This window comes from Epinephelus fuscoguttatus, linkage group LG13 (assembly GCF_011397635.1).
Source record: "Epinephelus fuscoguttatus linkage group LG13, E.fuscoguttatus.final_Chr_v1".
NCBI lineage: Eukaryota > Metazoa > Chordata > Actinopteri > Perciformes > Serranidae > Epinephelus > Epinephelus fuscoguttatus.
This window is the reverse complement of record NC_064764.1, coordinates 41,613,288-41,641,040: the sequence shown is the minus strand read 5'-3', so window position 1 is coordinate 41,641,040 and position 27,753 is coordinate 41,613,288. Positions and strand designations below refer to the sequence as shown.

The following is a 27,753-nucleotide window of genomic DNA, read 5'->3' as shown; positions in this document are numbered from 1 at the left end:
TTCCTGTAAGACTGTAAAGCCAAACCCTGTTCTATTTTCCTAGACGTGACCACGTGTGTGTGTTGTTGAAGGAAAATAGACGTCAGTTGGCGGTGTTGTACTGATGTAGTGCTTTTTATTATGGTATATGTGTGATGTTTGACTTTATAAACACCACTATAAGCATTGTTGTCCCCCATGTTGTTGTTTATTTGCACATTCAATATTCACTTTGCACTAAATATGTCCACTTTAATCCATTGCTCACTTCTTATCCACTGCTCATTATTATCATTATTATTATTATTTATTGCTGTTTCTTGTATTTTTTTGTACTTTTTTCTGCATGCCTAGTTTTTAAAGTTTTTTTAAATATTGAAATCTTTAATTTGACTCTTTCCTCTTGACTGATGTAACACTGGAATTTCTCAATTGTGGGATCAATAAAGGTGTATCTTATCTTATCTTATGTTGATGAGTTAACAACTTAATCAGTACATTGCGTCGTCTTCTGATGTCATGATGACACCTGGAGATTTACAGTATTCAGGCTTCTTTCCGTTCCTTCGTACTTTTCTGACCATTCATTATTTAACTGAAATGCTATTGGTGGAAATATGTTCCTCTTTACGGTGCAAAGTTTGTTCCCACGACCATTAATAACAATAATAATAAAATAATACATTTTATTTATAATACCCTTTTCATCAAAAGATGTCAAGGTGCTACAAGTTAAAAACCAAGAACGATAAAAAAAAGGAATGTAAGAGGAAAAAAAACATTAACATCGGCTAATAATGGTTAATATGATTTCCTGCTCAGTACAGCTGTAAAGTGGAGTGATACACGCAGAGTTAAAAGTCCCAGTGCTGTGATCCTGTGTATCAGGACTCACCATGAAAATAAGTTGATTCACAATTCAGTTCTTTTGCACTTTAAATATAAATAAGGTGCCAGGGTGCACAAAAGCCTCAAGACAGAGCTAGTTTATCAAAAAGTGTCGGAGGAGGATCCCCTGCCCCCCACAGAGGTCTGGACGAGGCCCGAATGTCCTCAAATCCTGGAAACACCCCGTGCAAACCCGACCTGTGTGGGGCCTCTGCAACTGGCCACCTGCCATTCTGTTAATGTGGCCTCCGGCAAAGCGAGTTAAGTGTCACTGCAGTACTGGGCACCACATGTGATCCAAACTGGGTCAGACTGGGACGCAGTACGTTTTTATTTTCAGTATGTAGTTACTGTGATGATGTAGGTTTAATTTAGTCCATAATATGATGGTGAACTCTCTTCCTGCTGGTGAAGGTTTTATAAGTTGAGTAGTCGAAGGTTTAACTGCCGCTGTGTCTCTGGTCCTGAGCCACAGATCACCTGACAGGCTGAGATAGTGATCTGTGCTGTGGGCTGGTGAGGTGAACAAGGTACAGATCGTGCAGATAAAATGTCTTTTGTTTTTAAAGGACTGGGTGGAAAATTTTAATTCCTAATTCCGTCAAATATCTATTGTGAGCCAACAGGGGACGTCCCGCCTCGACCGAGTGCACCTCCAGATGAACGTCTGTCTGTCTGTCTGTGTGTGTGATGATGATGTAATGATGGAAAAATGTTTTTGTCTGAGTCTCTTTGTTCTGAAACCTCCAGGCGATGTAAAGCTGCGGTTGAGGTTTTAAATTTGAGTTATTTTCATAGAAATTCAGAGCGAAAAAGGTCAACACCTGTGGGGTTAGGGTGAAAATGACTATTGCCCACACCCACTCAGTGCAAGGCACATGCACACAGTAGTGGGGAGTTAGTGTGCGGTTTACAGCTGCAGCATGTGTCACCTCCTCTTCCTTCCTCTCTGCTGTGCGCCACATTGTTCTGCTGTGGGATACAACGTAAAACATTTCTTCATCGTCTGCTCAGATTAAAACGACAAGTCCTGAATCTTGTCCCAGTGATGGAAACATTTACTCAAGTACTTTTGAGTTACTTGTACTTTACCTGGGTATATATCCTACTACACTACATGTTGGAAGCACACACTGAACTTTTTACTCCACTGCATTTATCTGACAGCTTCAGTTACTCTGCGGATCAGTGAACAGACGTTTCGCAGGGGCATCCCCAAAACTTTTCACACGTACAAAGTGCACCCTGCTGGGAGGTTTCTCTCTGCAACCACCAGAGGGTTTCTTGAGCTCGAGGCCTCAGTACATACAGAACATGTGTTCACAGTAATGAGTATGTCAGCTTAATACACACCTGACAGCTGCTACACATTCACTTTCTACATTTATTATTCATTCATAACAGACAGTGACAAATAAACAATGTCACACTGTGCACACTTCAGAGATCTATAGAGTAACTAATCATCACAATCAACAAATCTTTACACAGAACTGAAAAATGAAAATAATGAACCAACAATCTACCAACAGAATTACAAGGTTTCATCCTGCAAAACATGAAAACAAGTGATGATTTTTAAGGAATTCAATCATTCATTCATTCATCTTCTAACCGCTTCATCCTCTAATAATTTTAGAATTTAACTGAGTTGTGTCACGGTTTTTTAACAACATATGGTTTAATCTTCAGGCTCAGAGGAAGTGTTTTCAGGTCAAAAGGCTCGAGTCTGAGTGAAGTCACGAGTCGTTGGTGTTAACGTCCAAGTCGTGCACATTAATGAACATTGATCATACATCTCTGTAAACATGCCAGACTGTAGCAAAGCTGCTAAATTGCATCTGTAGTCCCTAATAAATAAATAAATAAATAAATAAATAAATAAATAAACAGATAGATAGACAGACAGACAGACAGACAGACAGACACATAGATAGATAAAATACAAATAGAGGAGACAACAAACACAAGACAATTCATTATACAAACAGAAGGATACCAGACCCAGACAGGATAAAACAAAACAATAGAAAATAATGTTCAAGTAGACTCAAGTCCAGTTAGTTGTCACACTTTTGATTTGATTTGAGCCATTGTTTAAGATGTCCTTTAAAAGAAGAGCATGTGGCGCATTCCCTTATAACGTAAAAAATTATGATTTTCGAGGGTCTTGCAGATATGGAAGGAGAAGGGTCTTTAGGGCTTTCTTGCAGAGAGATTCTATTGGTTTAAGTGCTGTTGTACATGCCAGAGACCAGCTCGTTAAGCAGCAGTCTATATGTGAGAGGATCATACAATGTAAAAACATCAAAGCTGCACTGGTAGTTAGAGGATTCCAGATCTGTCTGAAATCAGCCAGGTTGTATTTGATGTGTTTCTTAAATGAGAGTGTTGAGTCCAGGATGACCCCCGGGTACCTGAACTCGTTCACCAAAGTGAGCTCCTCCCCTCCCAGAAACACACCACATGTGACTTGAAGCTGACTCGAGTCCGAGTCACAAGACTGAAGTCCTCACCTCTGATTTACAGATTCTGATTCTGAGTCATCACACTGCTGTGAACACAGGCAGCCTCCGACCACCAGAGGGCACACTTTAGTTTAAAAAGCAGAGACAAAAAACTGCACAGGCGCTGATTTAAGAAGTGTGTGTGTGTGTGTGTGTGTGTGTGTGTGTGTGTGTGTGTGTGTGTGTGTGTGTGTGTGTGTGTGTGTGTATGTGAGAAAGAGAGAATTTTATTTTTTAACATAAGAACAAGAAATAGCTTACAAATATAAAAACGTGCTTCTAAATAATAAATAAAACATTTTTAAATGTTTATAAATATGGTAGTTAATATAATAATAATAATAATAATAATAATAATAATAATGAAATATATTAATACATAATTATTTAATTTATAATGATTCACAATTGTATTATTGTAATAAGATAGTATTATAATTATCATTTATTATTCATAATCATAAATTATTATTCATTATTATCAATAATCTCTACTACTACTTATGATAACAATAATAATAATAATAATAATAATAATAAATAATACAATATATTGTTGTTGTTGTTGTTGTTGTTGTTGTTGTTGTTGTTGTTGTTGTTATCATTTTTATATACCAAATACCATACTCTACCATACTGTAATAGAATAGAATACAATGTAATGTAAGGTCATGTAACGTAATGTAATAGAATAGAATAGAATAGAATAGAATAGAATGACGTCATCAGAACTGATTGGCTGAGGCTGATTCTAGGTTGGGCAGGACAGGAAACGAGGCACCGGGAACGCGCAGGGCATGGATACGCGCTCCCGCTGAGTTTTTGGGATCCGGTGGAGAGCTGAGGATGCGTCAAGTCACAACTCCCAACTACCGGAAGTCAGAGAGTACCAGCTTCACAATAAAAGACCAGCACAATTATAACTGATATTTCCAGATGACTTCTTGCCTTCCTTAGACTTTGTGTAATGTTCAACACATCTGGTATTTAATAATATTTAAAAATATACATGTATTGATCATTTTATTCTGATAATAGAGGTCAGAGGTTTTCAACATGGAGGCTGTGACACTGTGTCAGAGAATGGACAGAAAAGGGAAGCATGAAAAACTGTGTAATCATTAATACGTCTAATTAATCAGTCAATAAAATCAGTAAATTACAAACAAATATTGACGAGTTGAATGTGTTGAAATGTGTTTAGTGACAGTGACAGTGAAAGTGTCCAACCTGGGGATATGAAAAAGAAAGGAGATGCAGAGGAACAAAATAACATTAGGGACTGTTCTTTATTTATGAGGGGGGAGCAGGTGGTGCATTTTGGTTTAGGAGAGGGACATACACATTTAAATGGTTATGTTTAGTATTTATTTTACTACAGATTTTAAAAGAAAACATGCCTTCCAAACCTGCCTGTGAGTTTGGGAGGCAGGTTTTAAAATGTCTACATTTATCAGCCAGAAACTGTAAAAACAGAAATTATTGTTGGATTTTCACATTTCTGTCGCTCCTTGGACAGAAATGAAAGAGATATTACATCAAAATCACTTTATTAAAAAACCATTTAGGAGGCTTCATTTATGACACAAGATTCTTTCTTACAACTTCATTATTGCTCTGACATGTTCTCCCCGTGTCAGCGTGGGTTTCCTCCAGGTGCTCTGACATGTTCTCCCCGTGTCAGCGTGGGTTTCCTCCAGGTGCTCCAGCTTCCTCCCACAGTCCAAAGACGTGCAGGTTAATTGGTGACTCTAAATTGTCCGTAGGTGTGAATGTGAGTGTGAATGGTTGTCTGTCTCTATGTGTCAGCCCTGTGATAGTTGGGTGACCTGTCCAGGAAAGGCTCCACCCCCACGCCCCCAACAGGATAAGTGGTTACACATAAAGTAATTAATGAATAATAACTCATTTATGGTCATGCATTATCCACCAGTCACTCAGGGAGGCCGAAGGACAAATATTATTATTATTATTATTATTATTATTATTATTATTACATCACAAACCCTAACCCTAAATAAAGAACAGTCCCTTAGAGTTTAATTTAGTAAATCAGAATGTAACCTACCTACAAAAAAATAAATGTCAAAAAATAAACTTAATTTGGGCTTTATTTAAATACTTTACAGTGATAATGAGTGACTGTTTCGTTTGTAAGAAAAACGTTATTTTAATTAATCTTTTATTTTTGCAGATCGCAGTCAGGAGGCTTTATTGTGAAAGTCTGTCCCGGAAGTCGCCGTGTCTCCAGCCTGTATCCTGACGCTGGTGTTAGCGGTGTTGGGATTCAGAGTGGCAGCAGGGGAAATCAGGGAAATCTGGGATATCTGGGAAAGGGGAGTCGGTGAAAACCGGGACTAAACCGGGCCAAATCCCGCCGAAGCCTCGGCCGTGTCTCCGCGGGTCTCTGACCGGACTCTTCTCCTCCGTGTCCCCGGAGCTGCTGCGGCTTTTCTCCCAGGATTCACCCCGGATCCGCTCAGTAAGTAGCCCATTCCCCTTCACCTAACCGCATCTCTGTCCCTCCACACTCAGCCTGCTGTCTGCTCTCTGTCTGCTGCTTATTAATTATGATCTGAATAAAACTCATCAGCAGGTTCAGATGCGTCATCCTGGACCTTTATTTTGGGACCGAACGGACAGCGGATCCGTTAATTAACATCCGCTGGAATAAAAGCCAATTAATCCCGTTAGTGGCTGCATGTGTCTGCAGAGAAAGGAGAAGGGGTGGAGGTGGTGGAGGTGGTGGAGGGGTGACAGAGAAAAAGGCTTTGATTCCCATCAGCCGGTGAAACGCATTCAGCACTGTCTGTATCTGCACACACGGAGCGGATCTGTGCTGCAGGCGCCGTTATTCGTTGTGCATGTGCGGTTTTTATCGGCGCTGTGCGGAGCGCCGCAGGGCCTGCAGAGCGCACAGTCCCGGCCTGGATGCGCAGGTCCGCCGGGGAGCAGCAGCCGGCTGACAGCGCCTCTCCTGCTGCAGCTCCGGAGGCCCGGCGTGCCGAGCTGACACCAGCAAGGCGTGGCATTCATATAGCATTACACAGCCGTGGGGCGTGTTCCCCCGCAGCTGCCTGCCACACTTGAACATGCACATGTATCAGGTGCATATGAAGACATGAATATGACCTCATCTCTGGCTGATTGTCTCTAATAAGCCTCCTGCTCAGGGTTCGCCTCCAGTCCCATTTACCAGTCATTTGGAATTCAGCATCATCAGACATGCAGGCCTGCCATCTGTCTATCTGTCTGTCTGTCTGTCTGTCTGACTGTCTGTCTGCGGGTCCACCTGTCTCACCATCCGGTCCTCCTGCCACACACTCACTGTCTGACTCCATATAGTGAACCTGTCTGTCCTGTCCTCCTGCTGGTGGACCTGTCTGTGTCACATCAGGGTAGAAATACTGTCACCAACCTGCCGCGCTGAACATCAGGCTCTGTGCCACTGTAGCATCTGATGTATCTGTGTGAAGGTCTTTAGATGGAAACATTCTGGTGTCAAGTTGTTCAACATGTTTATGTCAACGGTAACATGAAGATGGTTGTGGTGTAGGACTGTGACATATCATCTGGTTCACGATAACACCGGGTATTGTGATACTCGCAATATTTGGACTTGTTGACGTACTGATGTCATACTGTTAACCACGGCAACACCAAGCACGGCTGAAAGCGAAATGATTAGAAATTCTTCGGTGGTTCCAAAAAGAGGAGCAGCTTCTGTGGTGTGACCAAGGAAACTTCAACATGTGCAGGAGCCGGGGATCAAACCGCCAGTCTTCTGATTAGTGGAAGACCCGCTGGACCTCCTTAGTCACAGCCACCCTGTGGTCAATGCAGTTTCCTTCTTCTCTACAATGTGATAGTGTTTTCTCATGCACAAGGCCGTGTATGAAAATTCCTTATCCAAAGCTGTGATTATAGACTTCCAGTTTAATGAACCCTGACCCTGAAGGTGTATTTATAGACCTGCTTCATGGAGTATGACCCGCTGTAGATCCCTCAGGTCAAAGGCCCATTGCCAGGTCTGGGTATTGTTTAATAAATCCCAGTACCACGAAAGTTACACCAATGGAGTACTTTATCTAATACCTTTTATTTCTACTTCATTTAAAGTGAATAGAAGTATTCAGTTGCATAAAATGATGCCATACATTGAACCATTTCGTGTCAGATACGCTGCCCTTGAATTCATCTCACCACTGACTGTAGGAGCTGTAGCTGCTGCCGTAGTGGGTCAATCACACGTTGCATAAAAGTAAAGATAGCTGATTGACTTCAAGCAAAACTAAACAAGTAGTCACTTTGTTCTAGGTCCTGGTACAGATAGGTTCAAACGCAGGATCGTTTGGAGAGGTTTTGATACTACTTTGTATTGGGTTATTTCAGTCAGTGTTGAGTACAGATGCCGGCCCTACCTAGTGCACTCATACACAGGTGTTTTTCTTAGGGTTTTTCTTCCGTCGTTCTCAAAGAAAGTCCTGGCATCCACAAAAGCACTTTTTTAAAAAAATCTCTGTCCACATTAGGGTTGCCACGGTATGAGACTTCCATGGTATGATAATCATCTTAGAGAAAAAAAATCACAATTTCATGATATCACAGAATTTATCTTCTCATCAGTCAGAATGATCCTTAAAGGAATGAAAACAGAAGGAATATTGTTGGTTGAACAAATGTTTTATTACCATAATTGAAACTTGAAACATTTTGTTCATGGAAGTTTGTGGAAAAAGTCTCCTCTTAGAAAATAACTCAAATCAAGGAGAGACTCTCCGTCTTGTCTTGTAGCTAACAAATGTACACGGATGATAACTGTCAACTTTTATGTCACAGTATACCTTGAAACTGGTATATCGCTGCAACCCTACTTCAAGCAAAACCATATAAGTAGTCATTTTATTCTAGGTTTGGGTACAAAAAGGTCCAAACGCACGATCATTTGACTGGAGAAGTTTTGATACTACTTGGTACTGGGTTATGTCGGTCAGTATTGAGTACCAGTAGTGACATACATACACAGGTATTTTTGAAAGTTGGGTTTTCCTTCGTTCTCACAAAAAGTCCTGGCGTTCTCACAAGCACTGTTTTAAAATAGTCTCTGCTGAAGTGAGAACATGAAAACACAATAGAGGATCTGTCAAGAGCCACGTCAAACCAACAAGCGGTGATGTCATCTTAAAGCCATGTTGGCCAATCACGCAAAGACGAAGAAGATGTTGGCCAATCAAAAGCCTGAAAACAGCTAGAGATGCAGGATGTTGGATGTTTGGCTGATATATAACAACTTATTTGGTCGATAACCAATACTGATGTGTCCACTTATTTCCCCACCTAATTTTAGTGATCATCATCAAGTCTCTTCTGTAGTGGAATTAACATCATGTTATACATATATACTCTTAATCATGACGGCCCACCAGCTGATGAAGACAGGAAATATTGTTCAGTGACTGTAAGATTTATTCCTTGCGCTAAATAAGAAAAAGAATGTTGGTTGATCATTTTAAAGCTGATATCGGCCGATACAGATGACGTAATAGAAAGCTTTCTGACTGTGATGGCGCTTCGTAGCTCATTCTGACGCCTGTGTTCTTCATTACAGTGAGGAGGAAGAGTAACTGTACATTTGCAGTGTATTTAGAAAGTATGGAGACTCCATCACTGTTTTCATATTTTGAGTTGAAGTCTTTCGCTGAAATCACTGAAATATACATTTCCCCTCATCAATCTACCGTCAGTACCCCATGATGACAAAGCAAAAACAGAATTATAGAAATTTTTGCCAACCTTTTTGAAAAGGAAAAACTGAAATCAATAACTTTGTTGAAGGAGCTTTGGCAGCGATCACAGCCTGAAGTTTTCTTGGGTCTGACTCCACGAGCTCTGCACACCTGGATTTGGGGATTTTCCGCCATTATTCTCTGCTGATCCTCTGAAGTTCTGTCAGGTTGGACGGACACCGGCATCGTTCAGCCATTTTCAAGTCTCTCCACAGATATTCGATCAGGTTCAGGTCAGAGCTCTGCTGGGCCGCTCATGGACAATTACAGTGTTGTACCTAAATCACTCCTGCACTGTGTTGGTGGTGTGATTTCAAACACTGGGATTTACCTGATGGAAGAAGTACTCAGATCTTTAGTGAGAGTAGCCTCGTGGCAGACAGGAAACATACTCGCCTGTTACAGTGGCGTAAAGAGTGGTGGTGTGAGGAGTTAATTTCAGACCCTGGTTGGTGCCAAAGAAGTGTTGAGATTTTATACCCAGAATTAACCCTGCCACATGGAAACATAGCAGTTCTCACTTTTGTTTGACACTTCTTGCCAAGTTGCTTGTTGCCTTTTCAGTACCTTTTCAAAAGAAACCAAACAAACTTGCTCAGCTTTCAAAGGTTTAAATGCTTGTAAAAGACGTCTGAATGCAGCATAAGAAAACTGATGTGTCTACAGGTTTCAAAGAGTTGAAGGTCATTTGTGGGAACTTTTGCCAACTCCATCCCAAGTGGGCGGTGACCATGTTTCCCTGCCCTTTGTCCAAAGCAAACTGGAACAAGCTTCAAACTCACTGTCACTTTAAAAGGGAAACATGAGGACAGAAAGTAGATGGTTAATTCCTTTAGTGCTGCTAAGACACTTAATTTGTTCTACTCATGCATTGATATTACGACAGATCCCCACTGAACTACATTGTAAATTTAAGGGTGGTTTAAACTAAATTGATGAAATTCTCCTTTAAATGTTTGAACCACTGTAAAATATTTGACTGTACATTTAGAGTAATTAACTGGCTACTAGTTTTCACAATAAGTTAGTGCTGTATAGCCCTCTGAGGCAAATTGTGATTTGTGATATTGGGCTTTATAAATAAAATTGTATTGAATTATATAAAGATATGTAATGCGAAACAGCACTTTTTATGTACCCCATAAAAATGACAAAGAAATCTATCTGAATTAATTGTTACAGTAAATTGTGGTGAAATGACAGCTGTATACAGTGCCTACATATTACTGTGATTCAGCAGTATGCTTCTGTAAAATTACTATATTTACCTGCGTGAATCTCACAATAAAATTCTGAATTTGGTCAAATATCACTAAGAGCCTGTGAGGTGATAAAAATGTAATTTATTGTGAAATATTACAGTTCCATATTGTAACTTCCTGGATATAATTCACAGTGTAGTGATGGGATATTCAGTCTGTAACCATCGGAGCTGATGTGTAGTCATTCAGACACAGACGTCTCTCCTCTGTAACACACTCGCGTGCAGTAAAGTGGGGCAGAATTCAACATCTCTCGGTGGTGTCGAGGGTTAACTGGAGTATAAAAATCCCTCCTGGCCTACTTCAGCTGAAGGCTGCTGCGACTGTCAGCTTCACATGTGAGACCTGCAGGATCCTGGTGCAGTATCCCTCACTGTTGGATCGTGCTCATTTCACGGTCGTTACTGCACTTCCCAATGATCCGTCTCTAACTGAAGCAGTGCGGTATTATCTGTCAATTTTTTTGTTGAGTGAGGTTTTGTAGATTTTTGTCTTTGTGTTGATGCTGTTTGAGCAGCTGGTTGTTATTAATATGGAGATGAATCAGCCGGAGAGTCCTGATACAATGAAGAACTGATTTATGAAGATGCTGATTCAGGGGGATTATAATTTTGGGATTCGATCGTTTTTTGCAGTGTCTGGTAACTTTTGGCTCCATGAGGCACTGAAGGTGGCGATGTTGGTCTGTCCTCTTTGTTAGATATCGTGACTACTGGACAGATTGTCTTCTGATTTGCTGCAGGTATTTTCAGCCCCCTCAGGATGATGGTTTTGATAATCCCAGATCTTTTCTCAAACACCACACTCAGGTCCGAATTTCTGCTGATCAACACTTTTGTCCAAAACATGTTACCTCAAAGCTGCTTGATTTTTTTTTTGTGGATGTTTATTTGATGTGCCCAAATTCCATGGGCACATGGAATGATGCGTACTGTTCCGCACAAACAGGAAATTATGTAAGATTTGAGTCAATTAGCGTCAGTCAAACTGTGGCTGTGGAATGTGACTGAAAATTAAACTTCACAAACACAATGGGTTTTTTTTTTAACAAGTTTGTTTTCTGAGATTTTCCTACAGCTGTTTTTTCACCAGCTACATTTTGTGTGAATGTTTTGCAGCTGTGAGCAGCTTCTCCATTTCCTTTTATGGCATGTAGGGACATAATGCAGCCTTCTTCAACTTCACACTTAAAACTCAAGTCTTTATTAGTGTGAATACTTATGAAGCATACTTCTTGTCAAGTTTGTACCATGAACATACCGCATGAAAACTTGATACGAGTTGTGAAGGCTGCAAGTCAAAGAAAAAAAATCCACTTTTACTCTGGAAATATCATCAAAAAGAAAGGGGGCAGATTGCCATGAACTCAGTGAGCACATTTGTACTTCTCTGAGGATCATTTCAACTTTACCACAGAGCAAGATGTCCCCTTTGCACCCACAATATTAGCAATGTACTCCATCCATTCATCCATCTGTCCATCCATCCATCCATCCATCCATCCATCCATCCATCGCGCCAGGTCACGGGAACAACAGGCTAACCAAAGCACCCCAGACGTCCCTCTCCCCAGCAACACTTTCCAGCTCCTCCTGGAGGACCCCAAGACATTCCCAGGCCAGATATGTAATCCCTCCAGCTTGTTCTGGGTCTGCCCCGGGGCCTCCTACCAGTTGGACCTTCCTGGAACACCTCTAACTACCTAGCGACATACAGTCAAAGTAATATGGATGTAATAAGTTTGGATAACAGCGTAGGGGTCATTAGATAAGGACTTCAAAATGAAACATCAGCATCGGCCTGAAATGAAAAGTTCTGCCTGTATGAAAAGCCAATAAGATAAAGCTATAATTACGAGGCCTTGCAGGTCCAGTGTGAAGGATTTAGGGAGATGCATCGGCAGAAATAATATAGAGTAAGGATGCATGATGTTGGATTTTTTTTTTTGCTGATATCCAATATGCTGATATGTATCAAATTATTTCGCAGGTAAATGATACAGATATCGATACGTCCACTTTTATCCCCCACATAATTTCAGTGATCATCAAGTCTCTACTGTAGTGGAATTAACATCATATTATACATACATACTCTTACGGTGACGGCCCACCAGCAGATGGAGACAGGAAATATAATAATGTTCAGTGTATGTAATATTCAATCATTGTGCTAAATATGAAAAACCATGTCGGCCGATTCTGATACTTCACTTTCAAGCTGATATTGGATACCAATGACGTGCTGAAACTATTGTTCGTCACTAAAAACAGCTATCACCAGAAAGCTCTCTGACTGCGATGGCACTACGATACTTCTGTTCTTCAGTACAGGAGGAGGAAGAGTTGCTGTACATTTACAGTGTATTTAGAAAGTATCGAGACCCCTTCACTGTGTACGTAGTTTATAATCACCTGAAAATAAGTGTAGTTGTGTTTTTGTTCCCTCAGTCTTGCGGGAAACAAACACCGGCCTCTCGGGTCAAAGTCAGTGGTGTTGGACCCATCCACCACCACTCCCACCCACCCTACTAGGTCTTCCACCGCCTTAACTTCCCGCTGCGTTTCCCACTGATGCTGACCAGCTGCGTATCATGCCATCATGAAAGGACAGCTTTTTCGTCAAGGTCTGATGCCAGAAGTCACTGACCAAGCACCAGATTTCAACGACTTTGGAATAAGACCGGGTTGAACTTTGTTTTGGTCTCACTCTTTCTGGACTTAAGCTCTCTGTTTACTTTCCTCACTTCGTTTCTCTTCTCATGCGCCGAGCTGAACTGACAATCAATCATTCATTTGCCGATGTGCTCCGCTGCGCCGACACTGATTCAACATGCTGAATCTGTGGAAAAAAAGGTCAGCTATCGCCAACAAGCGCCAATGGTGAGGGACACACCGCATCGACGAGGATGGCACCATTGGCCCCACGGCCATCCTCAGCTTGGTGTTTTGGGGCCTAAAGTCAATGTGGTTTTCTTATTTTGCCCAGTCAGTGTGCACATTTTGAAAAGCATTGTATTTTTTGTCTCCATCTGGCAGTAAGCCATCAGGATAACAGATGGAAAATAATCTGTGCATATCCCAGCATCAGCAATCAGCCGAAATGTTCTGGAAAATATCAGCATATTGGCAGAAAGTTTAAGATCCTGCATCCTGACTTCAGAGTCTTCCTCAGGAACACTTAAATACTCGAGTGTTGTGGGAACTGTACATCTGCGTCTCCAGGCTCCAGAGAGACATACATGTGGGTCGTGTGTACTTCCTCTGGCAGCTCCGCCATCATCTTGTAAACATCAGAGTCAGTGTGCTGGTTACATCTGTATCAGCTGCTCTGCTGCAGTTTGTCTCAATACGCTCACTGGTGAGTGCGAGAGGTCAGACCGGGTCACCATCTGATGTTGTTGTTTTCTTCTTCTTCTGTCTGTCTGTGTCCCTCTCTCGCCAACTGTATGGAAAAGTCATCCTTTCTTCTCTCAGGAAATTCCTCCTGGTCCCAGGAGACAGACAGACACACAGACACACAGACAGAGGGTGTGATGGAGCAACAGAGCAGAGCTGCTACAGAGGGACGCTCCAGGCCTCTCATCTTATTTAGTCTTTTATTTTGTCGTGAGCGTTACTCTATCACAGATGTGGAAACTGTTTTGACACATTTTGTCCTTGGTGTATATGAAGAAGATATTGTCATGATACTTAAAGGAACAGTGCAAGATTTCACAACAGTAAACACAAATTCAACCAATCCCCAGGAAGTCTGTGCAAACTTGCAATTATGTCCAATTACTGCAGCTTTCCTGCAAATTTGACCAATCATAATAGTTTCCCGTGAGACTTACCAATCATAGCAGTCCCCCCCATAACGTCACCAAGCTCACTTCCTTGTTTCTGGTTGAGAAGATGCAGACATACATACCATACGAGGTAATTCCTTCATTAACTGCATGAAAGCAAGGGAACACTTTTCTACCACAAAACACAATCTGGCGAGGCTAATCACCCTGACAGAAGTGATTACATCAACATCTGTTGCATGTGAAAGAATCACAGTGAGTTTGATTAAATGTAATATAACAAGTTGCCTCCAAGTTTTAATGAATTTTACAAAAAACCCACAATTATTTCTGCTATTTCATAGCAGAAAAACACCAAAAAACATGGCAACAAGCATCATATTTTTAGAAAAGCTGATGTGAAATCAGACATTTCAGACCACAGCGGTCCTAATAAAAGAAAAAGCCCACAAAATCCTGAAGGGATGGACGCAAACTATCGCAATATTATTCTGTGTCCATTTTCTTTCCCCACCTTTGTAGGTCGACAGGTGAAATTAGTCATATTTCGCACGTTCATTATCTTAAGTTGGATTTAAACCAGGGGCCTAAATGTGGACTGAATATCTGTATCCTATAGTGAGAGTGTCCTGAGCTGTAGTGTGCAGAGTGTAGTGAGTAGTGAGTAGTGAGCAGTGTGTGTAGTGTGAGCAGTGTGTGTAGTGTGTGCAGTGTGTGTAGTGTAATGCAGCACTCCTGTGTAGTGGTTCTGTATCGCAGTGTGTTTTGCTGTGTCAGTGCTGAACCTGCAGAGACACTCACACATTAAACAGCATCAGGAACCAGGAAACTGGAGATGGTGTGTGTGTGTGTGTGTGTGTGTGTGTGTGTGTGTGCGTGCGTGTGTGTTTATTCATGGCTGTCTGTTGGAAGGTTGACCAGTTTGTCTGGTCGGCACTTATCTACTTATTTCAGTACCATCAAGGCTGCAAGGCATTCTGGGTAAATGATATTTGAACTGGCCTGATGAAGAGTGGCTGCTGTGGCTTCAACATCCTCCATGTTCAACATCATGCTAACTGGCTAACCTGAAAGCTACATACTTACCTACTCTAGTTGGGGTCTTTGCGTTCCTTTAGGAACATATCGACCACTGATGAACAGTTTCCGCCCTCAGTGGGATTTATTTCTTTTCATCAATGTTTCCTTGTTGGTTGCTTTACCTGCTTCCACCTCTCACTGCACGGATGTAGGGATGGGTTTTGAGAGTAGGGTTGATGCTGGACAAGGACAGGGATTCGGTAGGGGTAGGCAAAAAATCAATACAGCATAGTATCCCAATATTTTTGTGTGGCAATATATCATGACACAGTGCCAAGTATCAGTTTTGCTTTTTCAGTCCACTAGATACATTTAGCTGCTGCAAAAAATGACTGGAGTGAGATGAACTGACTAAAGACTTTATTAGATAAATGAATTTGACAAAGTTTTCAAATGGGGACAGATATTACAGTTGAGAAATCGCAATGTTTCATCACAATATTCAGCATGTCACAACATCTAAAATCCCAATAATATCGTATTGTGACTAAAGCAACTTTATCCTTTTTAGCCTTTGAATGTATGAGTAGCTCTGAGGAGCAGAAACAAGTCTCTTTGCATGTGATCGGTTCTCTCCTAAATTCAAAATAATTTCAGATGATGCATGATGATGGTTGATGAACAGATGATTTTCATTTGCAGTCATAATACTCAGGAAAGTTTTTCACATGCTGTTGCTGCAGGGTGCTGTGTACCGGACAGCTGCCCCATAAGTGTAGGCTGGCTGTTTAGTTTAGGAGGCCCTTGCTTCAACATGCTGCAGAGTTTTCTATAGGTGGAACATGTTAAATCGGCGGTATTGCAGCCGAGCACGTTTTGGAAAATGTGGAAAGCCAAAATCATGATCATGATTAAAACTGGATTGTACTAGGGCTGTCAACGAATATTCTGAATTCGAATTTAAATTTGAATTTGAAACAAAAAATGGACCTTCGAATGTGAAGATTGATATTCAGTTGTGGAGAAAAAAAACCCACCACCGCAGCTGTCCTCTTTGCGAGTGGGCGTTGGCCTGGGCCGCTGCACTTAACGCACTGCATAGGCCACACCACCTGTGGAAGTGCTGCGAAGCGCAGCGCACCGAAATTCTCGCGTGAGCCGGAGCACTTCCGTTCACATCAGATGCATATTTCTCCGTGCCGGTCGACAAGCGATTCTGCTCCCAGCTGTTGTTTTTCCATCATGGGTAACTGCTCGCGCAGAAAATAGACCAGACACCAAAATGATCACTGCAGGGCCGGCGGCGGAGCTGCGCAGCGCGACCGGTGTGGATGACACAATCGGTTAACATGAGCGCCGAAGGGAAACTGGCTTCACTTCTCGGCGCTTCGAGGCTATTCGCGGCGCTTCCACGGGTGGTGTGGCCCTGGCGTCACCCAGCTTGACACATTCGCTCGCGGCTTGCGCAGAAAATAGACCAGACACCGAAACGATCGCTGCAGAGCGCGAGCCGGCCATGGAGCTGCGCGGCGTGGCGCAGTCGGTGTCGATGACACAATTGGTTAACATGGGCGCCGAAAGGAAACTGGCTTCGTATCTCGGCACTTCGAGGCTATTCGCAGCGCTTCCGTGGGCGGCGTGGCCTGACGGGTCAGAGAGGGGGGGCGAGCGAGAGGTCCGTGGTCATTTATAACGTAATGTTATAGATAATTGTTTTATGTGTTTTCATGTGTAGGAATGTAAATGTTTTCAAAGACATTTATATTGAAATAAAAATACCTACAAGTAGTTATGTTTCCTTGTATTAATACATATACAAGTATGTTTCCTTGTATTAGTTGGCCCTCTTGTGTACATAATGCGAAAAAAAAAAAAATTGAATGGTTCAAACCTATGACTTATTTTTAGAAGGAATATTCGAACGTCATTTTTGAGCAATTTTGACAGCTCTAGATTGTACCACCCTACTCCATACTCCCCGTTGTGTTTGCATGACCGTTTGTTTACAGAAGAATTTCGGCATCATTTTAGCCGACAAGACGCCAGAATATTCAGCAGGGTTTTCCTGATCATTATAAGAACCAGGGCACAGCAGTTCTCCCTTTTTGTTTTCCTCTGCATCTCGCCTGCTGGTGTGGATCCAAAGAAAAACCAAACAACGCCTCAGAGTTGACACAGTGTAGCTCAGCGACAGCCTGCAGCTGCACTTTTGGAACAGAAGAGGCTCAGACCTGATAAACGTTAGGTTTCCAACACCAGACATTGAGCCAAAAAGCCCATCATTTGTAATTTTCCTCCGACAGACTGTTCATCAGGGGTGGGTGATATGGAGCTAAAATAATAATATCATGATATTTCAGTGTATTTTTGCGCTAACAATATTCTTGACGATATACCGAATTATTAGCCTGGTTCCAGACCATAGACCCCGCCCACTCAACTGAGTAGGCTTGCATCTCTGGCCTGGCATACTTCAATGAATTTGTGATTTATCTCGTCCAAACGATGGACGGACCAATGAACGCCGGGGGTCTAGCGATTAGCCAATCAGCGCCACGCTGATGTCAAGCTGTACACCGGTGGGTAACTGGTGAGGATAGCAACAATGGCGACCGCTACAGAGGTATTTCGCCACTACTCACGTTAATGGAGGACCAAATTAAGGAAGCTGCTAAACTGGATTTAACGGCGATGCAGCTGGGCGTTCACGACGACGGAGACATTTTAAACGGGCAATGCTCGCTTGTTTTCGGCACCCCCGGGGCATGGATACTAATGACGTCAGATTCTGGGTGAGTCGTTGATCTCTACTGATTGGTTAGGGAAAAATCAAATTCCCTCCCCCTTGTAAATCGCCTTCAATGGAAGCCATGTCAGACTGAAGGTTCTGGGAGCTTTAGTCTGACACTCAGGCTACCGAATTATTTAAAAAATATTTAATTTAATTGTAAAACACAGCATTGCAACAAAGCTTGTGGAACACTGGGTTCTTGAACAGTTTTGGAGCCTCAGGGTGACACAGATAACCATAGCAATGACCCAGCTGATGAGCCGAGGTAGATTAACGGCCGTGTTCACATGAAGAGTAATAAACTGGCCTAGTTTCAGTCAGGTTGAGATTAAATATTGGATTAGAGGTGAAAGAAAAGCTCGTAAAGAAGCAAATCTGAGGTGTTTCCAGTTTTTGTTTATGGAGTCACAATCCAACAGAAAAACTGAACACTGTGATATAAAAATCAACATGATTAAATCTGTCTGTGCACAATAATGAGGCACAAAAGTTTTAAATGCTGAAGTAAAAAGAAGGAGATGAAAATCAGTAAATAAGTGTTTCACATTGTTTAAAGACATTTAAGGACATTTTAAGGTCAAACACACAGACGGCCTTTGCTTCATGTGTTTGGCACTAAGAGCTGAATCTGTATCTGGTATCCTGTTATATCTCATATCAATGCTGATGTGTGTGTGTGTGTGTGTGTGTGTGTGTGTGTGTGTGTGTGAGCAAGCGAGCGTTCTGATAACATTTTCTGCTGTTTGTTGTTGAAACAGGCGACTGCCAGCTGAATGCAATGACTCAGCCTGCGTCTCTCTCACTCACACACACACACACACACACACACACACACACACACACACACAGGGGTAGTGTTAATGGAGTATCCAGATGAGGTAACCATACTCCAGTTTCCTGTGTCTCCCCTCAGTGAGCGGCTCTGTAAACACGATGGACTCACTGACAAACAGCAGCTCAGTTAACGAACTCGACGTGTTGACTTCATAATATTTTAACACATTCGTACATTTTAACGTTAAACTGGATCTCACTGGTTCTGTGATATCATTTATATGCTGGGAAACCCTGACAAACCCTGCAGGGGTCAGTGGTCAGGAGGCCGTTTCGAAAGCTGAGATCGGTCTGAAGGACATTCCTCTCATAGTCTCAGTAATGTGGTCACAGAACAAGGAATTCTGGGAAAATAAAGTAGGTGTAAGGTGTCACTGGCTGGCGCTGTCGTCACTGACAAATTCAGTCAGCTGTTTGTACAAACTCAAAACACAAAGAGTTTAGGTCACTCAAACAGACTGGAAGACTTTCTGTAGACCATTTTTTATTTACCAATTTAGCTGATAACGTTGTTGTTTATTCCCCCTTTGTGCCAGGGAAACAAAGAAATCTTAATTACAAAAATAAATGAAATGTATTATCGTTATTCAGTCCTTTATTAAATTATTTTTTGAAAATAACCTTCTTTCACATTAAAATCATCTTTAAAAGAACTGCTTCAGAAACACTTTTACTATTTAAAATACATAGCAATAATATCTATTTTATTTATTCTGTGGAAACATCAACAAATTTCTCTTTCAAACAGCACATTTAAACATTTTAAGGTCTAAATCTAATAAGGCCTAGCTGCTAGGCTAATTTATACAATGTAAAATGCCATAGGCTTGTGCTAATAACGTTAGCATGTTGTATTTGTGGGGAAAATGTGTCCAGATAAAGACAAGTGTTTGTCTGTAAATGCTGCGAGTTATAGTGAAGCTGACTGGTGTTTGAGACTGTCTCTATTAAGCCATGTTTACTGTGTGTTTACTGTGTGTTTAATGTGTGTTTTGAATCAACTAAACTTTACAGCACTTCACAGAAAGTCCACCACCGACTAGTGTTTTGGAGGTGTAACTTCAGGTGATGACTCTGCATAGAGCTGATGCACAAGTATAAATCCATCTTTACACTTTCCATGTAGGCACGTGGAAGGGCAGAGAGGCCCCAAAGCAGAGTCACACCAGCCAAATGTAATACTTCAAATGGAAATAAAGTTATCTTTGACCAAGGTGGTCCTTACTGAAATGCACTGAGATTAAATACTCAGTCTGAGTCCATTCAGTGGTGAGAACGCTCTGATCCTTGTCATTAAATCATCTTCAGATCCAGAGTCCAGTTTAGAAAATCCACATCTGACAGCTGAACAGCACTGATCTGCACTGACAGAGTAAAGCTTCTAAATATAACATCATGGTGGCTTCAGCTTTGTTTTCATACGTTCCTTCAGTGTTGTGTTTGTATGGAGGGAAATATCTGTTGGATCTGCTGTGGCAGGAAGCTTCAGCCTCCCTTCATCTGCAGCTGGAAGAAACACTTAAGATCCAGTTGTGAACCAACAGCAGCGGCACTGTCTGTCTGCCTGTCTGTCTCTGTCTCTGTCTGTCTGTCCGTCTGTCTTTAATTCCACACAGCTGTAGACTGGTTCTGGCTGCTGTTACTGCTCAGTCCCCCTTCTTGGAAAATTTAATCTCATTTCTTCTTCTCGGTGTGTTTCTTTTTTTTTTTAATTCTTTTATTTTTCCCTCTTGTGTTTTTCCTCGGCTGCACGACGCTCGCCAAGCCACTTCCCTCTCCCTCTCTCTCTGTCTTTGTCTCTCTGTGTCTCTGAGTGTCTCTCGACCCTCGTGGAGATCCAGGGGCAGGCTGTGCAGCTGGGAATCAGGACTGTCGTTCTGACTGTACTGAGTCTGACTCTGTTTCCTTTAAGTTTCCACACTCTGCCTCAGAGGTGGAAGAAGAAGAACTCAGATTCTTTACTAAAAAAATCAAACTCAGGAAAACTTTATTGTCCATGTGTCTGTCCTGTGTCTGTCTGGCAGTCTGTCCAGGGTATCCCCCGCTTCTCACCCAGTGTCAGCTGGTATCGGCTCTAGCCCCCCTGCGACCCTGAGTAGGATGAGTGGTAACAGATGATGGGTGGTTATTGTGATATTTGATTTTCTCCGTTTCGCCCAAACTGACCTGGAAGTAGGTGAAGTTGTGTCAGAAGCCCTCCGTCTGTTTCTACAGTCAGATACCTGCAGTTTGTTTTTACTCCTGGCTACGGCACATTTTTATGGCTCTGCGCCAGCGACAATCATGGCTGATGGCATAATGTTTTCAGGTTGTCCTCCCGTCCATCCCAACATACATCCATCCATCCATCCCATTCTTGTGAATCATATATCTTAAGTCCTTGAGAGAATTTCCTAAAATTTGGCACAAACATCCACTTGGACTCAAAGATAGAGTGATATCTCAAAAACAAAACTTTTGCCTTTTATGATAGGACAGCTGGAGATAGACAGACAACACAGCAGTACTGCCAAGTGTCTTCTTCTTCTTTCGGCTGTTCCCTTTAGGGGTCGCCACAGCGAATCATCTGCCTCCATCTAACCCTATCTTCTGCATCCTCTTCTCTCACACCTGCTGACTTCGTGTCCTCTTTTACTACATCCATAAATCTCCTCTTTGGTCTTCCTCTCGGCCTCTTGCCTGGCAGTTCCAACCTCAGCATCCTTCTACCGATATATTCTCTATCATGTCCAAACCATCTCAGTTTGGCCTCTCTGACTTTATCTCCAAAACGTCTAACGTGAGCTGTCCCTCTGATGTACTCGTTCCTGATCCTATCTATCCTCATCACTCCCAAAGAGAACCTCAACATCTTCATCTCTGCTGTCTCCAGCTCTGCTTCCTGTCTTTTCCTCAGTGCTGCTGTCTCTAAACCAAACAACATTGCTGGTCTCACCACCGTCTTTTTTTTTTTTTTTTTTTTAAATCTTTTTATTGGATTTTTCGTTCACATATAACAATAGTTCACACATACAATGTATACAAAAAAAATAATCTTATAAAAGGTTAGCAATTAGTTGTACTACACAGTGTATGTTGAAAGCAACAACGACTTAAACTGAGCCAGAACGGCTTCTATAAATGAACCGTAGTTAACCCTTATCCCTTCCCACCCACTGTTAGGCAAAAGAAAAGAGAGACAGAGACAACAAAAAACAAAACCATTATTGAAACTACATATATTTAAAATAAATAAATAAATAAAAATAAATTTGGGGGGGGGGCATCTAGTCACTTTCTGGGTGGATAGTGGTTCTGTCTAAATACTCTAAGAAGGGCTGCCAGGTTTTGTTAAAAGTGTTATCAGAACCCCCCAGTGAAAATCTAACCTTCTCAAGTTTGATATGAGTTAGGACCTCTCTAAGCCAGCTATTGTGTGAAGGTGGAAGAACATGTTTCCATTTAGACAAAATAAGACGTCTGGCCAATAGAGTTGTAAAGGCCAATACCCGGCGCTTTGACGCAGGGAGATTAGGTGTCGTCAGAGGAGGGGAGCCAAACAGGGCCTCACCACCGTCTTGTACGCCTTTCCTTTTAATCTTGCTGCTACTCTTCTATCACACATGCCAAATATAATACTGCAAATTGAAATAAAGTTTTCTTTGAGTTTCTTTAAGTGCATTTGTTGCAGAATTAGACAAAAGTAAATACGCTGTGTTTTACCATCATTGTACATGTATTTTGGGTCACCCAGTAGCTCAGAGGGTAGAGCAGGCGTCCAATGTAGAAAGGCAGTTACCTTGCCACAGTGGTCATGGGCATTCCTGCCTGCAGCCCTTTGCTGCATGTTGTCCCCCCTCTCTTCCCCTCTCACAATACTGTCCTGTCCAATAGAGACAAAAAGCCAAAAATCATCTTTTAAAAAAGAAAAAGACTCTATGTGCCAAATGAGCAGAAACTGTACATTTCCTGTGAGAAGGGAAAGACACAGTGCATGTAACAACAGTAAACTGACTTGCTGTCTCAGAACATCAACAACAGATGCACCCACGATGGCTAACGTGTGATACATGGATGTAAAAGTTCACTCACCAAATGGCGATATGTTCTTAAAGAAACTGTCAAAAGGCAGAGAAATAAAAGCCGGACAGCAGCACTATGTTAGCTGTTAGCCTGTTAGCCTGTTAGCTTTACACTGTAGCACAAAGCAGTAAAACCAGTCACAGACGCAGTGCTAATTACACCCTGAGCTGTGCCACACAGGCTTTAACGTGTGTGTCACTGGTGTTTGAAGGAGATGATGTTAGTATAAAGTGTGTGTGTGTGTGTGTGTGTGTGTGTGTGTGAGGGCGAAACAAAGTGACAGTGTGTTTGGGGTTTGTCGGTTGGTCAGTCGGCCTGGTTTGAAGTAACTGTTGACACGGCGAGTTGTGAGTGTGTGCACGTGTGGGTGTCGCTGGCTTGAAGAAACTGTTGATACTGTAAGCCTGTCTGTTTTCCACCGCTCACACTGAGAAAGAAAAGTACAGGCGGTGAACCTGCGTGTGTGTGTGTGTGGTTGTGTGTGTGTGTCAGTGTTATGGCTCGCTGTACGCCTGGAACAGCTACTGTTTTTCTGTGCTGGCTCTTTCATACATGAAAACACACGCACACTCGCACGTGAAGTGAGTCCAGACCAAACCGCAGCGACCTCCTATATCCAGACAGCTCTCAGCGGAGATGGAAAATATGTGAGCTTCTTTTCTGTCTGCAGACTTGTGTGTCAGTGTGAATCAAAACAGTGTGTGTAGATGTGGATTAAAACGGCGAGGCTCGCTGTGCCGCCTGCGTGCAGAGAGTGCACGACTGGATGAGCTGTGACAGAGGTCACGCTTGAGACTCGCTGCGGTATCTGTACTGTCGCCCACTGATGTGCAGAAATGGCTGGACATTATTGAGGGTTTTATTTTGGGGAAATCGAACACACAGTATCTGCACAGGAATCAAGTGTGGTTGACTTGTGACTGGAGGGCTGCCAGCTCAAATCCTCCGACTGCTTTGGAAAAATGTGTGGATGGAAAGTGAATGCGGAATAAGCTCGCCTACTTCAGCAATTACTGTGTAGGTGTCTTTCAACAAGGAACACTTCGCCCCAAACTCCTCGACTTCTCTAAAAAACAGATGTACTCTGCAGTCGGTGTATGGCCACATCCCAATCACCACACTCAAGGACTTTGGGGTGCATTCCTGGGAAGTCGCAAGGGTTGTTCCGCTGTCAAATCATCAACTCCATGAGGGCGCTCTCGCAGGCGTTTTGAGCCCTTTATGCATGTGTGCATTTCTGCAGACTCTGCCTGAGGGAGTAACCCACAGTTCATAGCCTTGTGGCGTTGAAACCAAGCAGCAACCTTCAGGGCTGAAAACTGAAAGTGCCAAAAAATGCAGTTCATCTAACGGCCACAAGAGGCTGGCTCCAAGAGAGAGTCAATCCCTGTATAGGCCCTTTTAGAGCTGATGTCACGATGACATCATGTTATCACCTGATAACATGCTGCCTCTCCCCCACAGGGCCGTAGGCTCCATAGGAGTGTTAAAATGTGTTTGTCTTGTTGTGTTATTGGGAGCCAGAATAGAAGGAGTCATGGCTCAAAACCAGCCGCCACTGCCCGTCAACAAAAACAAAGATGGTTAAATGTGATAAGACCAAAGGACTGGACAGAGGCCATCATCAAAAGTGCTCACCATTTCGTCCAATTATGGTCACTTCTGTCTTCAAGATGGCGACAGCCAAATTGCCAAACTCAGGGCTTCATATCTGTGTTGATATGACATATTGCCTAAATTCTAATGGTATTTAAGTTTGCACATCAGTTTCTGTATATTTGAATAGTGTGTGGTACTGGACTGTGCTGTGGTTATGTTTATAGTTACCTCATTTATGTTTTAGAATACAGACATTTATTTACGCCAGGTGTGGTGCTGTGAGGCAGTTTAGTGTGCATGAGATTGTGGACAACATCATGCGTAAAAGGCAACCTGAAGTTTGTGTTGATTTGGATCATAATAAGTTTTAGATTGTGTTATGTAGAGTTCAATTGTACAATAATGGGTAATACATGAGAATATATACGACTGGGGCATCGAGTCGGTAGTAGACCGTACAAGATGTAATTTTTTCCCAGCCTCACTTGACAACTGCAGAGCATCTGAAAAGGAACAGAAACACGAGTCAAAACTGAGACACCTCACAATCTAAGTGGCTGAGGAACTGTGGTATGTTGAAACGGTCACAACAGGCACATTCATGTACTTTGCATGTTTGCATTGGCCACTGTAGTCAGCAGCTCTTCTGCATCAGGCAGCGACTGAATACACTGACTTTTAGTTTGTGAAACGTCATTATTCAGTGTTTTTACTGGTTCAAATCAGCTGGTGTGTTTGTTTCTGAGAGGAGTGAGACCTCTGTGGATCATTCAGCTCCTGAACAAGGAATTCTAACCAGGAGAAGTTTGAGCTGGTTGAAATCTGCAGTGCTAGTTCCCATTAAATCTCCCTGAATCTGACTCACTGTTTATTGAATGAAGTGATAACATTTAAATTGGGTGATTTTTCTCTGTGACAGTTGGAAGTTGCACTCAGTAATTATACCTTGGAAGCAGGTGGCTGTTCAGTGTGATGATCAGACTGAATTTATTTTTACCTGTAAAGCTGTAATTGTTTTGGACGATTTCCCAGCTGAGAAAACAGCAGACCAGAAGGTTGGTGGTTTGAACCCTGGCTCCTCCAGTCTGCATGTTGTAGTGAGACACTGAGCCTGAAACTGCTCCTGTTGTGTTTAGGCAGGAAAGAACTTCAGGTCGCTGTGGACAAAATGTCTGCCTCATGTAATCTACTGTAATCTCATGATATGCGAGGTATGAATTCTGCAGACGGCCCATCAGCACATCTGCTGACACCTCTGGTCAGGTATTCAGTTTGATACGATGGATAAATCCAGATTCATGCTGGAACAGGTGAGAAGTGAAGCGTCACACTGCGAGCCAGCAGTCTGAGTATCTTAAGTGCACATGTTGGGTTAGTTTAATTCTCTCTGACAAGTGAAGCCGGGCCGGGGACGGTCTCCTCCGCCGAGGACTTGTTAGAACTGGAGAAGGTCTGATGGTTTTCAGCTGAGTCAGACTCAGTCGCTGATTCTCTGCTCTGTCATTAAATGATTAGCTCCATAACTCTGAACAGCTCTGTGTCGTTTCTGTGTCTGAGCAGGTTTTTATCGCTCGTCTCTTCCTCCGTGTCTCACTCTGCTAACAGAGCTCAGAGCACTGCAGCGTGGACATAAAACAAAGTGGACATATTCACACACACATACGAAAAACACACAGAAACACCCACAGAACACACTCTGTGTCACTCCTTTCCTGTTTCTGTCTCATGCTGAAAAGGTTGTCGCTGCTGCAGATGTTGTTTCTGGCAGAAACCGTTTCAACCGAGGACGGACCCAAGTGGAAAGTTTGACTTTTGTGAGGCTTTTAGTTTGGGTGTCACTGCATGTGTGTGTGTGTGTGTGTGTTGGAGGAAAGTTCTGCTCTTTAACCATGGTCGTGTAATGGGAGCTAAAATTGGCCTGTTTGTGGAGGGTTTTGGTGGAGTTGTTTAATGTCGGTGGTGTCGTGGGTGTTTGAAACAAGGTGGAGAGGCTTGGGGTGGCCGAAGCAAAAGACTACACATAAATATTAATTCTGACCATTTTACACTGATTATTCTGAACTAATGAAAAAATGATCTCATGTAGGGCAGGGTGAGATGGCTTAGTATTATACCTGCCTACTTGTATCTCCCCAAAATTGTGAAAATTGACATGTGTGTCTCTGTGACTGTCAGGGTAATCGCTGTTAAGTGTAGCAGAGGCTACTTGGCTTCTATTTACCTGGGGGTCTTCAGTTACCTGTGAGCGCTATTTTCCCATTTTCATCACTTCTCTGTGTCTGCAGCTGTCCGCCAGTAAAATCCAGTTTGGGTTGTTTAGCCAGTGTCGAGCTACAGCCGACCTCCGCTGCCAAGGAGGGCTCACCTTTGGTGGGGTGTATTTCCTGGAGCTTCAGGGTGTAGTCGGTGTTTCAGAGCGGAGGTTTGAGGACAGTGGAAACATTTTTAGTCCGACTACCTGCAGCAGCAGAGTTCCTGTCATCTTTCCTCCTGAAAGAATCAAAGTAATGAGAGTATTTCCTGCCGCTGAGGTAACGTCTCCAATTAGCTCGCTGCTTTGTGACGTGCCTGCGTGGCACAGTGATTACTAAAATGAGTCCTCTGATGTGATGTTGTATTTCAAGTCAGTAGTGACGTGGTAACAAAAGTAAGGTCGCTACGAGTTGTTTGGTTTTTGGGGTAGCTGTCGTATTATCACTGACATTTCATTAGTTACTAGTTACATTACTCATTACTGGAAAAAGTAATATTACTGTAACGCATTACTGCCCAACACTGATCGCAATAGACTACTAAAATACAAAATTATTAAATGAACTAATGTTACAGTAAAGTTAAATAATGTAGCTGCTGTCATGATAAAGTTAAAGTATTGTTATCACACAGTAAATAAAAAAGCGGAACCACTGGTGCTTTATTTTGAAACACCTAGCTCAAAATACATGTGGAAATATGATTAACTGGATTATAATCGCAGGAAGTAAAACATGTATAGGTACCCTGCCCACTGCATGTGGATTAGGGGCCCACTTTCTAAAATGTCCTCCTGCCCGTATTATCCAGCAGCTGGCCTGGACATGAGTGGTATCAATCTTCTCATCTAACATGAGGCAAGACAGGAAATACTCTTATTTTCCAAATATAGAACTATTCCTTTAACATCATCACAAAGATATGGTACATATAAAGTTTAGTTAACGTCTGAAAGCAAAAATTCCTGTCGAAAATATTTGTT

At 42.3% G+C, this 27,753-nt stretch overlaps 1 protein-coding gene across 4 annotated transcripts in view; it reads left to right on the top strand.

Moving 5' to 3' along the window:
- Positions 1-5,625: 5,625 nt before the first annotated feature.
- Positions 5,626-27,753, top strand: part of raph1a (Ras association (RalGDS/AF-6) and pleckstrin homology domains 1a) — a 98,422-nt gene continuing 76,294 nt past the window's right edge. For all 4 annotated transcript variants that reach the window (XM_049593492.1, XM_049593489.1, XM_049593490.1 and 1 more), the window contains exon 1: positions 5,626-5,856. The gene's annotated coding sequence lies outside the window, so the exon portion shown is untranslated. The remainder of the gene's footprint in view (positions 5,857-27,753) is intronic.